The following is a 16,118-nucleotide window of genomic DNA, read 5'->3' on the forward strand; positions in this document are numbered from 1 at the left end:
GCTTACATTTGAAAGTATGACAACCTGGCTATCTGAAAACCAAGTTCTCGGGTCGTGATCCCAAAAATTACGTTTGAATTTCGCCAGCCAAAAGTGATTAAATCATCTGCTAAATAAATGAAACCTTGTTTCATTTTTTCTTCAAAGGTTAATCACCTTGATCTAAGTGGGAGGAAGATTGACCATCCATTTTTGCATCTGCTAGATTGGACAATTGAGAATGAAAGTATTAACTAGTTGTTAGCTGTCAATAACCGTCAATATTTTAGAAGCTCTGTCAACGCCTATAAATAAGGGTTGATTTATTTCTTTGTAATAATTTCACGTTTCGTAAAACGCTACCACTTTTAGAAACATAATGAGCTCAAGCTGTAAAGGCTCCAAGTCGCATAGCCCGGATGGTTGGCAACACCCGAGATAGGAGTCGTGCACTTAACCATCCATCACATTTTCTTTTATGTACTTAGATAAATTTACTAGCATAATTGTGAACTTAAATTTCTTAATAATTAATGAAATATCATTATTCTCTATTTCTTTAATCTACATGGATTAAGCATATATAAGACAGTTGTTTCACGAAGTATCTCACGCGAACTTTGACTAAGAAGCAAATATAAGTCACTTAATCTAATCAAGTTAGAAGGTTCCGAGAGAATTCCACATTGCCAAGTAAACCCAAGACCTATCACAAAAGTGATTCCTTGAATGCAATTTAGCTTATACTTCCTTGTTCCAAAAAAAAAAAATGCTTATATGAGTTAGACACAGATTTTAATGAATATAATATTATATTGGTTGATTATGATATAAAATAAGGATATTTTGATAAGTATATGAGTAGATTATAAGGTGAGAGAAAATTTTAAATAAATTGACTATATAGATGTTAGTAACATATATGTAAATAAATAGAATATTGAAGAATATAAATTAAAAATATGTAAAAATTATTTACTATCAATGAAAATTTGCATATTTTTTTATGGACAAACAAAAAATAGAAATAGACATAAATTTGGTAGACGAAAAGAGTAATATGTAGTTAAAATATAGGTAATGAACTAATCTCCCAATTTATCAGTCGCGAGTGTCGAGGAGAACAACTCACTAATTATATAATAATGATTTTAGAAACGAAATATTAACTCAATAAGTGAGAATTAGTTTATCTTCTACATTTTCCTATAAATTAGAACATGTCATAGTAATCATGAAGTGCAATAGCGAGCGGACGTCTTATGTAATCACTTTCTCGCAATACTCTCTCGCACGAAGTTTATATCATGAATACCTTCACTCTCGGAGGGCATTCTTCCTTTTTTTTCCCCCCCGAAGGGAATTCTCCCTTTTTCGTACTTTTATCTACTTATTACCATCTATATCCATTATCCCACATCACCCGCAATCCTTATCGTGAGATTGCGAACCTCCACTCGCCAACTCTTATTTTCCATTACTTTCAAATTCCATAATACACTTCAATTGCCTTAATAACCTTATTTTACCTGGCTTTTCGCATTTACTTTCTTTATATCATTTTACCTCTAACGCGAATTAATTTTAATTTTCAATTTTATAAACTTGCATGCACTTTTACTCAAAAATTTCTTTAATATTGAATATCCTGAGTTCGACCTAGCATTCATCGGTTAATATAAGTAAATTATTATTTGATGAATACTTTTGAATTGTAACATGACATATTCTTAAAATGCCATCAAACTTTTCACATATTTGATATTCGTACCAAAAGTAATTCCCATATCACATGTATTTTTTATTCATTGGATAACCAAAATTAAATTTAATGCTACCAACCCGATTAATTTACCTACCCACCCAATTATTCAATCATCCACCTAGCCCTCATTTTTCATTTATCTCTCTCTCACTCAATCACTTTCGTTCATCTTCATCGCGATTTAAGGTTTCATCTCGTCGCCACCGTTCATGATTTTTCCGGTCAGTTTCAAGTTGTTCGCTGGTTGTCTTTGCTGTTAAAATCTTCTCTCGCACTTCTCCACTGATCTCATGGGTGAAAATTTCAGTTTAATGTCTTTTGTGGAAGAGAAAAAAAAAATCGATGATTTGGGCAACTCTCACCTTGTCGACGCCGAAAACAGCAAAAAGGTGATGGAGAAGGCCAAGCTGGCGGTGGGTTGGCCTGATTTGTTGTTTTTTATACTAGGGGTTCGACTCTCATCCTTCATCACAGATCAGTTTATTCTTGTGCCATAATATTTTTATTTGAACTGATTTTTGGTTTCGCTTAGGGAATAACAACAATAATTATAATTTTCATTTCTATTTCTTGTAATGTTTGTTGGGAGGGTTTGATGGCTATGGATTTGGCCCCTATCCAATTTATGCGATCGATTCAGATGAAATAGTGATGAAAACTTTAGAAAATATGGTTCACCACAATATCGATACTTCTTATGTTGGTATAATTCGTTTATCCATTACTGATCATGAAGTTGATGTGTTGCTGCTTCTTTGCTTGATGGTCTCTTGTATACTGATAATTTCTCGAGAATTTAGAGCCCTTTCAGAGGACCAAGATACCCAAAGCTGAGGGATCTCATTGTGGAAATGTACTTGATTTGGGTGCCTAGTGCGATAATTCTACTTACTAATGTGGGGTATGTTTAATTAATATATGTCTCTATGTGCTGCCCAATGATCCAATCATTTTGGGAGAGGGCTTTTTTGTGCATTTGTTGGCATGTTTCTTGTAATTTGTTAGAGATAAATGAAGCTTCTGTTTGATGCTTGAAAATATCATACTCTGTGATGATTAATGTCCATCGAGTCAGAGGGATTTGTTGGTTAATTAGGATGCAACCCCATATGTTGCCCACAGTTGAAAAACTGTTGTAGGCGGCTATTGTCCTTTTACATCATTAATGGACATATTTTTTGTTAAGTTGCTAAAGTGGCATTATGTCATCAACATGTCTTTACGCATGTTTGGGAGACTAATTGCCACATTCATCCTTATGATGTGGGTATTTTTTTGTCTGAAGGATGATTATTTCCAAACTATTCTCCAATTCAAGTTAAAAAATCAAAATAGCAAAACCTTTCATGCATTCATCATTGGATGTCATTCATTGATTTAGTACAGTAAAAAAATTCACAAACTATCAATACATTGCATTTTCTTACTCAATATAAAGCTCTGGCAAAAACTAAGGTTTTCCTACCTTATGCACTAAGTATTTCAGACATCATTCAGCATATAATACTCTTTCCATACCGTAAGCAAATATCCATTTGTTTTTTTCACGTAGTTTTATAAATATTAGTATTATATTGGGATATAGTAGGAATAAAATATAAATGTCTAAAATAACCTTATTAGTATGTGTGATATAAAGGTAATGGCATTTGTGTAATATATTGTAAGTTGTAAGGGTATTTGTAATGTTAGGTAGATAGTACAGTTACTAAAAAAAGAAATTGATACTTTGTTATGGGACGGACTAAAATGGAAAAATGGATATTTTATTATGGGACGGAGGGATTATTTCATTTATCAAAAGATTTATATCTATTCCACTTACTGATTCATTTTCGGCAACCTTAGAAACTGTAATCCATCTTTGACAACTTGTTCTTTAACATCTAAATTTCTTGGAAGTGTGCCTTCATGAACCGTTCTCTCTTTGTTCATGTGTGTAAGCTTGTAATTGTTATTCCCATTGCATTTTATAATTTGTATCATAGAGGCTTGCAAGCTTAGAAACACATTATTCAAAGTTGTGTGAATTAGCCCCTCAAAACTCAATTGCACGGTACGTGCAAGGTCATCCACTGTGTATAATGATGTTTCTGTTTGTAGGCTTTGTATTGCCCTAAACCAACCTACATCATTGATGTTAAGATCCGGGGAGTTAGGGGGTTGGGCTGGCATACAAGGTGGATATTGAATCCATCAGACTGTGCAACTTCTCTAAAATCTGGATCGTCATCTTGAATGTGTGGCTTTGCATTATCTTGTTGGATTTTGATGTTTTTTTATGCTAGACTTGGCCACTTTGCTTTTATTGCTGGTAATACCTGAAATGCATGTCCAAAATATACATGAAATTTATGTTACTGCCTGTGTGAAATGCAAATATGCTGCTAGATGTGTAAAAATAAATGAATTTAGAGGGTTGTCCCATTTTTCATTATATGATGAATAGCTAACAGTGAATGTATATATACCTGGTTTATAAGGCATTATTTTGTGACTGCATTTGTGATAGTGTCAATTGGTTTGCTCTCAAGAGTGTCTTTCAGTCTATTTTTGTTGTTTCGTCGTGCTGGTTCTACTTTTGTGAAGGGAAATATTCTTAATTTCCCATCAAAAAGTAGCTCTCCATTGGTTGAGTATAGAGGTCGACTAACAACACATAAGAACATAAGTTTGGTGATAACTCTCCTACTCTTACATGATCTATATGGGTCAAGTTCTTCATAGGTGAGATGGTACCTATCATGGTCTTTTGGGATATAAAACTATTTCTCGTCTATATGCACTACATTGTCCATGCATTTGAATGTGAATTTCTTCTATTCTTCTTTGTAAAATAGAACATTTAAACAGAATTTTAATCTACATAGTTTCTTGCCTACGGTTAACTCGGGATGTATAGCATTGCTATGTCGCCTAATATGCCACTCTTTCACCCAGGTTTGAACTTCATACCTACTTACATGCATCTCTTTTGCTATCATTCGATATGTTGACCATTTTTTTAAAGGAATATTTTCAAACATCATTGAATCAAACCTTTTTTCTTAATCTGCATGTTGTGACCACACAGTTTTTTGGAAAACAATAGGTTCACCAAACTAATTTTAACCTTACTTGCGCTCTATATGCTAGAAACGTTACGCCTCAAGATGGCTAGCATTTTTGCGCACTCGTTAATCTTTCCTCTTTCCAGCTTTCCGTCTTTGATGTGTGCGAGAAGAAATTGGGCCACCAAAATTTTTGTCTCAGCTCTCAGGTTTGAAACATTTCTCTTTTCCTACTCTATAACTTCCAGTGGGGACAAAACTAATTTTTAGTGGAAGAACTTTATATGGTTGATTTGAAAAAGTGTATTTAATGTGAAAATATTGTGTATTTATAGACTGGTTTGGCTCTTAATTTTGTTATATTTTGGGGGAACTTATTTGACATTAATCTATATGTTTGGGAAATGAATTAGATGGTGATTTTTTTAAGAAAAAAATATTTTTTGGAATTTAAGGTCCTAGTGTATTTTAGACAATTTTTGGCTCGCATTTTGCCACATTTTAGGGGAATTTTTTTTGAACTAACATAGATTTTTATATTGTTAAAAAAATTAAATTAAATCTAATTTTTATCACCGCTATAGAACAAAAGGTTTTCTTTTTCTTTTTATTATTTTTTTGTTTGAATATAGAAAATTTAAACATGTGTAACATAAAATTAAGTATTTGTAGTTATTTTTATCACTACTTTATGTTGTACTAAAAAAGAAAAAAAAAAAAAAAAAACCCATTTTGCCTATGTACTTTTTGTATTGTAAAGTACAAAACGTCAAAAAAATATATTTTTATATTAAAACTTATGTCCGATCAAATGAGCGCATAATTAAATGACAGGGGGAGTGTATAAACAGTCAAATTGATTTTAAATTGAAATAACCACAAATTAGATTTGAGTAATTTTTAATGAATGAGCTTTTAAATTGAAATAACCACAAATTAAATGGAGTAAGTTTCAATGAATGAGCTTAGATGGACTCAAAATTGACAATTCGCTTATGGCGCCGTCTGTTGAAAAATGAAGTTAACGGATGAGATTTGGAAGAAGAATTATAATGTAATTTTATATACAATAGTAATTATAGTAATATAAATTTATTATATCAATCTTAATTAATATGATTTCACAAAGAATAGCAATCATTTCGGAAAGGAATAAAAAAAATATTTCCACAAATTTTTATACCATTTGTTTTACATTTATCCGTATGTTATTTCAAAATTTCTTCCTAAACTCTTCAAGGTTGATTCTTTGCCACGTGAAGTAGATGAACAATATTTTAGGAGACACACATCTCAGCCCTGCTACCGCATACAACAATAATGCCTCAGCTTCGTCACCAAACACAAGTAAGCTTGTATATGCATTTTGCCGGCTCATTGATCGGAATATACTCAACAACATATTTTATTTTTTAATAGCATATTATTCTATATTTGACATCATACAAGTATGATATGAAAAGCATCTTAGACTTAAAATAGCATATGCTTAGCGTTGATCGGAGTATACTCAATAGCACATTTTATTATTTTTAATAGCATATTATTCTATACTTGACATCATATAAGTATGATACGAAAAACATCTTAGATTTAAAATAGCATACGACTAGTGTTGCGCCGAATGCATGATTAATTAAGTAATGTTCACGTTTTTGTAGATTTATTTGATTGGAGAGATCTTGAATTTAGTACACCCAATGAGGTGTACAAGTTCTATTGTGGATACGCACATAAAAACGAAGGGAATCACCACTTGCCCGGAAAACTTTCTCCTTGTTTAAATCGCATAGTTTCCTAGGGACACAAGCACATTAATAATAAGAGGTGTTCAAGACATTCGATTGATCATCTGGGATACCAGAGGGATTGGGCTTAGACAAATCATTGTTTAATTTATCTTTCGGGAGTATAGTGGGATTTGATTTTTGCATACCGGGCAGCAACACAAATGGCGACGGCACGAAAGTATAAAGTGCGACGGCGGCGGAAGAGCGATAGGGATGATCGATTATGTCGTCGGGCGGGAGAATGATAGCGCAATGAAATATTTCAGAAACACAGTAAAGTAGAGTTTTGAGAAAAATAAATAAATACCATAAATACTTTTAATAGAATTTATTATTATAAATAATATATACAACATACACCATACATGAAAAAAAAAAAAAAACATATTATATAATTACGGATAAAATATATATTGGCGATGGCATAACGTAATCAAATTTTAGATAAGATTTGAAATCATAATTAATGAGATTATGTTAATTAGAGTAACGTTTGTAATTAATTCAAATATATGGAAAAAAATTTAAATTGAAATTAACGTAATTTTTGTAATTATGGTAACATTTCTAATTAATATCAAATCAATTTTTTACTTTATCTGAACTAGTTACTTTATAAAAAAAAAACTCTTGATGAAATATTTTATTTGAACAAAATGAGCCACATATAATAGAATTTAAAATTAATTCAAAAAATAATATGTACAACAAATAGTGTATAACGTGACATCATATCATCGAGTTATTGATAGCATATGTATATACAGTCGATAGCATAACATCATATGTGTTAAGATTTATATAAGATTTGATGCCATAATTAATAAGATTTTTTTTTAATTATGGTAGAATTTATAATTAATATCAACTAATTTTTTTTGCTTTATCTGAATTAATTACTTTAAATAAAACTATTGGTGAAAATATTTTAATTGTAAAAAAATATGTCTTATAATAGATTTAAAATTTAATTCAACAAAATACATTTACAGTAAACACAACGTGACATATTAAGTTGTTGATAGCCGATAGCATAACATCCTATGAATTAAGATTTAGATAAGATTTGATACAATAATTAATAAGACTTTTTATAATCATGGAAACATTTATAATTAATACCAAATCAATTTCTTAGTTTATTTGAACTAATTACTTCAAATAAAACTATTAGCAAAATATTTTAATTTCAAAAAAATATGTCATATATAATAAATATAAAATTTAATTCAACAAATAACATATACAACAATTCGGGTATAACGTAACATCATATCATCGAGTTATTGATAACATAGTTGTATACAACCGATAGCATAACATCCTATGTGGTACTGTTTAGATAAGATTTAATAACATAATTAATAAGATTTCATACCATAATTATTGAAATCATTAATTATAGTAACGTTTGTAATTAATATCATATCAATATCTTTGACTTAATTAAATTAATTACTTAAGTTAAATAATATAATATCTTAATAAAAAAAATATTACCTAAATATAAAATATTAATTCTGCAAGTAACCTATTAAGTAGACATTATAAATTATGAATAAAGCATATTACAAAATCACAGATATCATATGCATATCTAGTTGATAGCATATTGAAATATGAGACAATATTTGAATAAGATTTGAAATCATAATTAACGTAATATTGATAATTACGGTAATGTTTGTAATTATCATCATATCAATTTTTTTCCTTAATTGAACTAATTATTTTAAATAAAATTATTGTTAAAAATATTTTAATTTCAAAAAAATATGTCATATATAATAGATATAAAAGTTAATCCAACAAATAATATGTACAACAAACAGTGTATAATGTGACGTCATATCATCTGGTTGTTGATAGCATATGTGCATAAAGCCGATATCATAACATCCTATGAGACATTATATCATTGAGTTGTTGATAGCATATGTGTATACAGACGATAACATAACATCCTATGGGTTAAGAACTATATAAGATTGATACAATAATTAATGTTATCGTTAATTATAGTAACGTTATCTTATTAATAAATATTATAATTAACTAACTTAAATTATATATATTAAAGAAAATCAATATTACATATCTTTCTATACGAATTTACAAATTTGACCATAATTATTGATGTCCATTGGATCAATAATTAAAATCAATCAACGACTCTAGTAAAGTAATAATTAAAACTGTCTTAAAATAGTTTCATAAGTAGAATTTTATTTTTTTTTAATTTAGTCCTCAATTCCTATGTGGTATCTGCGTGATAAGCTGGCGGACACGTGTCGGCTAAATTAGCGCCACATGACTGATATAGGTTCGCCATGTGGACAATTTTTATTTTTTTATTTTTACTTTTTTAAATAAAATATACTCCTTCTGTCCCACATAATTTGTCAACTATTTCTATTTTCGTCCGTCCCACATAATTTTTTCCTATAAAATAAAATATACTCCATCCGTCCCACATAAAATAAAATACAATTATACACTAATCACATTTTAAAATTTATAATTTATAATTTATAATTTTTTTTATTTTAATTAAACTATTTAGTCATCTTAATTTTAATCTAAAATTATTTTTATTAAATAATAATTATTTTTACTAATACATTTCTTAATTACTCACTAATTACACAATACCTAAAACTTCATGTCCAATCTAAATAGGACAAATTAACCGGAACGGAGGGAGTAAAATATATAAAAAAATAAAATTAAAAATATAAAATATAAAAATTAAAATTATCCACATGTCCGTCAAGTCAGTCCGCTACGTAGATAAATTTTATTTTTAATATAAAAATAAAATTTAAAATATAAAAAACATAATTAAAATATATTAATATATAAATTATTAAATATCATGTGGCGCTAATTTAACGGACATATAAATCATTTTTATTTTTATTTTTAATTTTTAACTTTTATATTTTTATATTTTAAAAAATAAAAATAAAAACTAAAAATTATCCACGTAACGGACACGTGTCAGTCACATGACGCTGACCTAGCCGACACGTGTCTGTCAGCATGCGACACAGGTGCTACATAGATATTGAGGATTAAATTGCGAAATTTTTCACTTACGGAACTATTTTAAGACAGCCTCCAGTTACAAGACTAAAATGGTACATGGGTCAGTTACTAGACTAGAAAAACAGTTTACACTAAAATATATACGATATATATGTCATTTTGTAGAGAATAAAATTTTATATAATACAAATAAATAAAAATTTTAAAATATATATGTAAATATAATATAACTTTCATCTTCAAATCATAATTTTAAAAGGGTAAATTCTATAACATCCGTTGTGTTTTAGTGAAAATGTATAAAACACATTGTGTTTTATTTATTGTGTGAAATCTCTTGTGTTAATGTAAAGTTTGCACGAAACGCCCTCCTTGTCCAAAAATGATATTTGATTCTAAATAAAGTAGATTAAGTTTTATACTAATAGAAAACGCAAAATATCTGAAATAATTTTTTTTGAATAAAATAAATAATTGATTAATCCTTCATTTTATAATTTTGTAGACAAATTGTTATCTGATTTTTATAAAAATTATAAAAATAAATGATTGATCAATTATTTATTTATTTTATTCTAAAAAAGTATTTAAGATATTTTATGTTTTTTATTTGTATAAAGTTTGCATGATTTAGGTCTTTATTTAAAATAAAACATTAGCTTTGGACAAAGAGGGTGTTTCATGCAAACTTTACATTAACACAACACAAGAGAGTTTCACGCAATAATAAAACACATGATATTTTATATATTTTTATTAAAACACAAAAAAATGTTATGTAATTTACCCTTTTAAAAATTTATATTTAATACACATTTATATTATTATATTTATTACTCACCAAATAATTACATATCAAAACTCCTAAAACTCAAACCAAACATACACATAAAAAAATAAAAAAAAAAAAAAAAAACCACATAAATTCAAACACATCTTTAAATCAAATTCAAACCCAAACCCAATTTTTTTGGAATTATCCTACTAAAGTTTTAAAAATGTCATTTCATTTCTTATGCATTTTGTTAAGTAGGTTCACTATATAAATTTGCTAGGTGTTTGAATCATAGGATTATGTTGCTATATTTTATTACTCAATATTATTTACAATATTTAATATTTTTTTATTGATTATAAGACTATTTTTAATCTTATCAATTTAAAAATAAGGTATATTATATTTATGAATAATCAAATAAGTGTATACATATATGCACTCAATAAAATATAAATTTTAAATACAAAAAAAATTATTACAAATTACAGTTAATTACTCTATATTTTGTCCGGAATAAATTGTAATATCAAAATAATAATAAAAAAAGCGACTAAGTAATAAAAATTATGTTACAACTTCATACATCCGACTAAGAAATAATATTATTCTTTTCAACAAAAATAAAGATCAAAAGGTGTTTGGAAACAATTTTTTGAAAAGTTTTAGTTTATTGAACAACTGTTTCATCAGTTAAAAAGCTATTTAGGTGTTTGGTAAATTAGCTTTTTAAAAGAGTTTTTTGGACCCAAAAAGCTAATTTCTAGAAAGCTCGTATACCCAGCGTTTTGAAAGAGTTTTTTTCATTTTAATTTTGGTTATTCCTTATTTACCCTTAAAACTTAATTATTTATTTTTCTACATATAAATATATTTTTATAGCAGTATTTATTAATTATTTTTTATATATTTAATTTATTAAATTATATTTTTATTTTTGTAAATTTAAAATAATTACTATTATTAATTATTACATATAAATTATTTTATTTGTAAAATATATAAATTTTTAAAACTAAATCAAATAGAAAAAACAAATGTTATTAATTTATTTATATATATTAAAACAATAAGTAAGATAATAAATATATATATATATATACGAAAAATTTATTATTTTATATTTTACATAATTTCAATAAAAAATTATTATTTTTTAATAAAAATAATTTTTTTCAGATCTAAATAATAAAAATAAAAATAAACATTTTATAATATTTTTATAAATTTCAATAATCAATAACAAAAATTCTCAAAAATTTCAAACCAAAATGAACAAAATTAAATATTTAAAAAAAATATATATCAATGTCCTTAATAGTCATTTTATATATAAACAGCTAATGTCAAACCGTTGTTTTACCAAACACTTTGATACAAACCGTTAATTAAATCAACTAATTAAACCAGCTAATTGAATCAGTTAACAGCTAACAACTAATTGAATCAACTAACAGCTAATAGCTATCAGCTAATTGTCAAACGCACCCCAAGTCGCAGACATAATTTAGATGTAATAAATAATGCTATTTTTTTATTTTTTTTTTCATATTTATAAATTCATAACTCTTCTGTTTTTTCTTTTTTCAGAAAATGTTCTTACCTTCCAAATTTATATGTTTTCTATTTTTTTTTATTATTTTAGTAAAAAATTATACTATATAACAACTTTTATTTTTACTGATGAACCACATTGGAATCATAATTCATAATTTGGATGAAAATTTACTTATTTACGATCCGATTCTGATTGGGCTAGGCACCCCCAAACTTTTTGCTTTTTTTAAAAGTAAAAGTAATTTTTTTAAAAAAATCTAATTATGTAATTTTGTCTCATTTAATTCAAAATTTTTACTCTATTTTATCCCTAAATTATTATTTTAATTTATAATATCATATAATAATTTTAATTATAAATATTTTATATAAAAATATAATTTTATATTCTATATGTTAATACAATTTTATCATATATATATGTTTTTTTTTTCTATTTTCTTTGGACGAAAGGGATATATAGATATAAATATAAACCAAATTTTTTGTTAAAAAAAAAAAAATCATATATTATCAAACCCGTGTATAACACAAGATTCCGTCTAATCGATGGTCTATATTTTTCGAGCTCTTAGCATAATACTGAATAATTTTAATTGACTTGTAACCATGGTCATACCTCATTATATATAAACACATCAATAAATAGTGTTATAGATAATGTGGGTTAATTAACTCAATTTTCGAAGTTAGTTACCCACTTAAACTAATTTAACTAATTATTTTTCATTCCGTCCCACTTAATTTGTTTAATATTTTTATTTTCGTATGTTTCACATAATTTGTCATTTCTTTCTTTTAAAAATATAATTATACAGTTTAATCACATTTTAAAATTTATAATTTATAATTTTTTATTTTAATTAAATTATTTAGTCATTTTAATCTTAATATATAATTATTTTTATTAATATATTTTTTAATTACTTACTAATTATACCATACTTAAAACTCAATGCCTAAGCTAAATGAGGCAATTTAGCTGAGACAGAGGAAATATCGCATAGCCCCTGAAGCTCAATTAAGCCTAAGTGTAATTGGTTTCTATTGACAAAAACATTTTAATTTATTTACCATTTCAAAATTTTTTAAATTTAATTTATATAATAAAATTTATTTTGATTAGCTAAATCGATTAAGCAACAACAAACTTAATGATCATATACAGTGAACAGTACTGTCAAAATGAATGGTGAATTAGCCCACAATTTACTATAACATTTTAATAATATTTTTAAATAGGTTGAAAACATAAAAATAAAAAAAAAATAAAAAAATAAAATCGTTTAGATAGAGATTTATATAATTTTAAAAAAATTTCAAAGTAATTTAAAAATAGTACTAGTATTTAATAAAATATATTATTAAAAGATTAAATTTAAATTTTATTTTATACTCCTTTCGTCCCATATTTATATATTCATTTATTTTTTGCACGGAATTTTAGAAATATTAGTATTATATTGGGATAAAATAGAAATAAAGGTAAAAACACTAAATTACTCCTATTATTATTGTACGCCCTCCGTCCTGTAAAATTAGTTCACCTTTCCTCTTTTGGCTGTCCTGCGAAATTAATCATATTTCCTAATATAGTAATAATTAGTAAATACTAATTACAATTACAAATTTAACTATATTTTATTCAATTATTAATATCCATAACTTTTATTATTTGTTTTATTGTAAATTTAAAAGTAGGACTAGAATTTTGAATAATAAAAATAAATAAATATTTAATATAATATAAATAAGTATTTATGTGATGTCTAAAATTTTTAATTAATTTTTTAATATAATATAAAAAATTTGATTTTATATATTACGATTGAAAATTAGTTAATAATAAGATTTGATTTAGAATTTGATTTTTATATTTCATTAAAAAAATTCATTTATCACTATTGTTAAAAATGAAAAATATCAATTTGCTCAAATAATGCATAAAAAAATACTAAAGTGTCAAAATTATTGTATATCATAAATTTATATATGGTATGAACCGTACCAAACATTTTCAGTACGACAATTGCATATAATATTAGCATTGTTGGTATAATATATACCAAAAATATCAATACAGTTTGATATTTTAGTATTTGATATATCGGTTTATATCAATAATTTAGTATATTGATACTAAAATAATTAATTTTCTAATATATTCTTAAAATTGTAAAATTGTTTTTAATTTTTATATTTCAACGTAAAATATTATATTCCGATACCATACATATAATTTGATTACAAATGACTCGATATTGTATTAAGATAATACCGAACTATATTGTACACCATACCAAATTTTTTGGTATATTAAAAAAAATATCGATACTATAAAAAAAAAATTCGGTATACTGAAATTTGGCATTTTCGGTAATTTTTAGTACGGTATGTGTTATTTATGTAATTCAGTATTATTTTATATATAAATTCGGTATACCAAATTATTGGTACAATATCTCATTACGATAAAATAACATACTAAAAATTTTGGTACGATATATAAAATATGCGTTATAAATTTGGTATGTAATATCGAACTATCCCTACCAACAATCAAATTCAAAAAATTTGATCTTATGTTTATATTAAAAATTTTAGTATTACGGCTGTTATTTTTGTATTTAAATTATTACAATTAATTTTTTTTACCTAATTGCATAATTTATAATTAATATAATAATATTTTTTAAAATAAAACATTAAATTTAAATAAAATAAAAATATTTCAACTTTTATTTCAATATTTCAACAAATAAAAATAGTTAAAATAACATTTTATTACATATATTACATTAACTAACTAATCACAGTAATTAACTGTATAAATCAAATTTTCTTAAAGTCCATGCTAAAAAGAGACGTGACTAAGATGTTGGGACGATGTTGGTGGCTGTAGTAAAGGCTATGGCCAAACACAGTAAAAATGAAAAATCGTCTTCCCCAACCAACAATATATTGTGGATCGACGAATAGTGTTTTATTCACCTCTGCTGCTGTCTCCGTGGACGAAGTCTGGCCATCAACTTCCTTCTTGAACTTGAATGATTACAAGATGATGTCCGTGGACAAAGTCTGACAATCGAATTCTTCTTGAACTTAAAAATGACTTTCTCCTTTAGGCCGCAACATTTTGCTTGCTTTCTTTTGATTTCTAGTATATATCAAATTTGTTTTTTCTAAAACAATATCAAATAAAATATTTATTTTTTTATTTTTATATTATACTATAAAAGTTATTTTAATTCAAATATTTTACTTTTCTTTCTTTATATTCTTGTTCTGACTTAGAGTGTGTTCGTTTTTTTTAAAAAAAAAATATCAAATCAAATATCTATTTTTTATTTTTTATATTATACTAAATAATTAATTTTACATTAAAAAAACATCACATTAATAACTATTACTTCTTTATATACAATACAATTGTGGCACTTGAGAAATAGAATCCGCTTTTATATTACACTATCCCACATTTTCAATTCAAAAATTTTTAATATCAAATTTAAACCCAAAATTCAAATCCACAAATAAACACACAATGTTACACAACTGAACATATATATATATATATTTCCATATCCAAATGGCTCTTTTTTTTTATGTGTAGATTTGTTCATCGAGTTTCAAACCGCCAGTTCGACCAACCGGTTCCTCGTTTTTTGAACAGGTGGTTACAGGTTAATCGAAACCGACTCAAACTGCGAACAGCCTGTCCGGTAATCACCAGAGAGCAGTGCAGATTGGTAGAAGAGAAGGAGGAGGAGGAAGGGGAAGGAAAATGAAAAAAAAAAAAAAAAAAAAGGAATTATGGTGGAAAAAAGGAGAGGAAACTTTTTGAGAAAAGAAACAAACTCATTATAATTTAAATTATTATATATTATTAATTGTTATAAAAATAAAATAAAATTAACATTATTAATAAAAATAAGAGAAAATTTCAATTTTGGTCCCAATATAAAAAATTTATTAATTTTAATTCTATTATAAATAATTTGAATTAATTTTGGTCTCATTATAAACAATTTTCATCAATTTTGGTTCCACCTTTAAAAAAACCTAACGGAAATTGTTTACGTGGACGTAGCGGAGCTGACGTAGCAGCTGACCTAGAAACTGCACGACAATATTTAATTTTACGGCCATGTACT

The sequence above is a fragment of the Andrographis paniculata genome, unplaced genomic scaffold (genome assembly GCF_009805555.1).
Source record: "Andrographis paniculata isolate CXL003 unplaced genomic scaffold, ASM980555v1 Contig49END, whole genome shotgun sequence".
NCBI lineage: Eukaryota > Viridiplantae > Streptophyta > Magnoliopsida > Lamiales > Acanthaceae > Andrographis > Andrographis paniculata.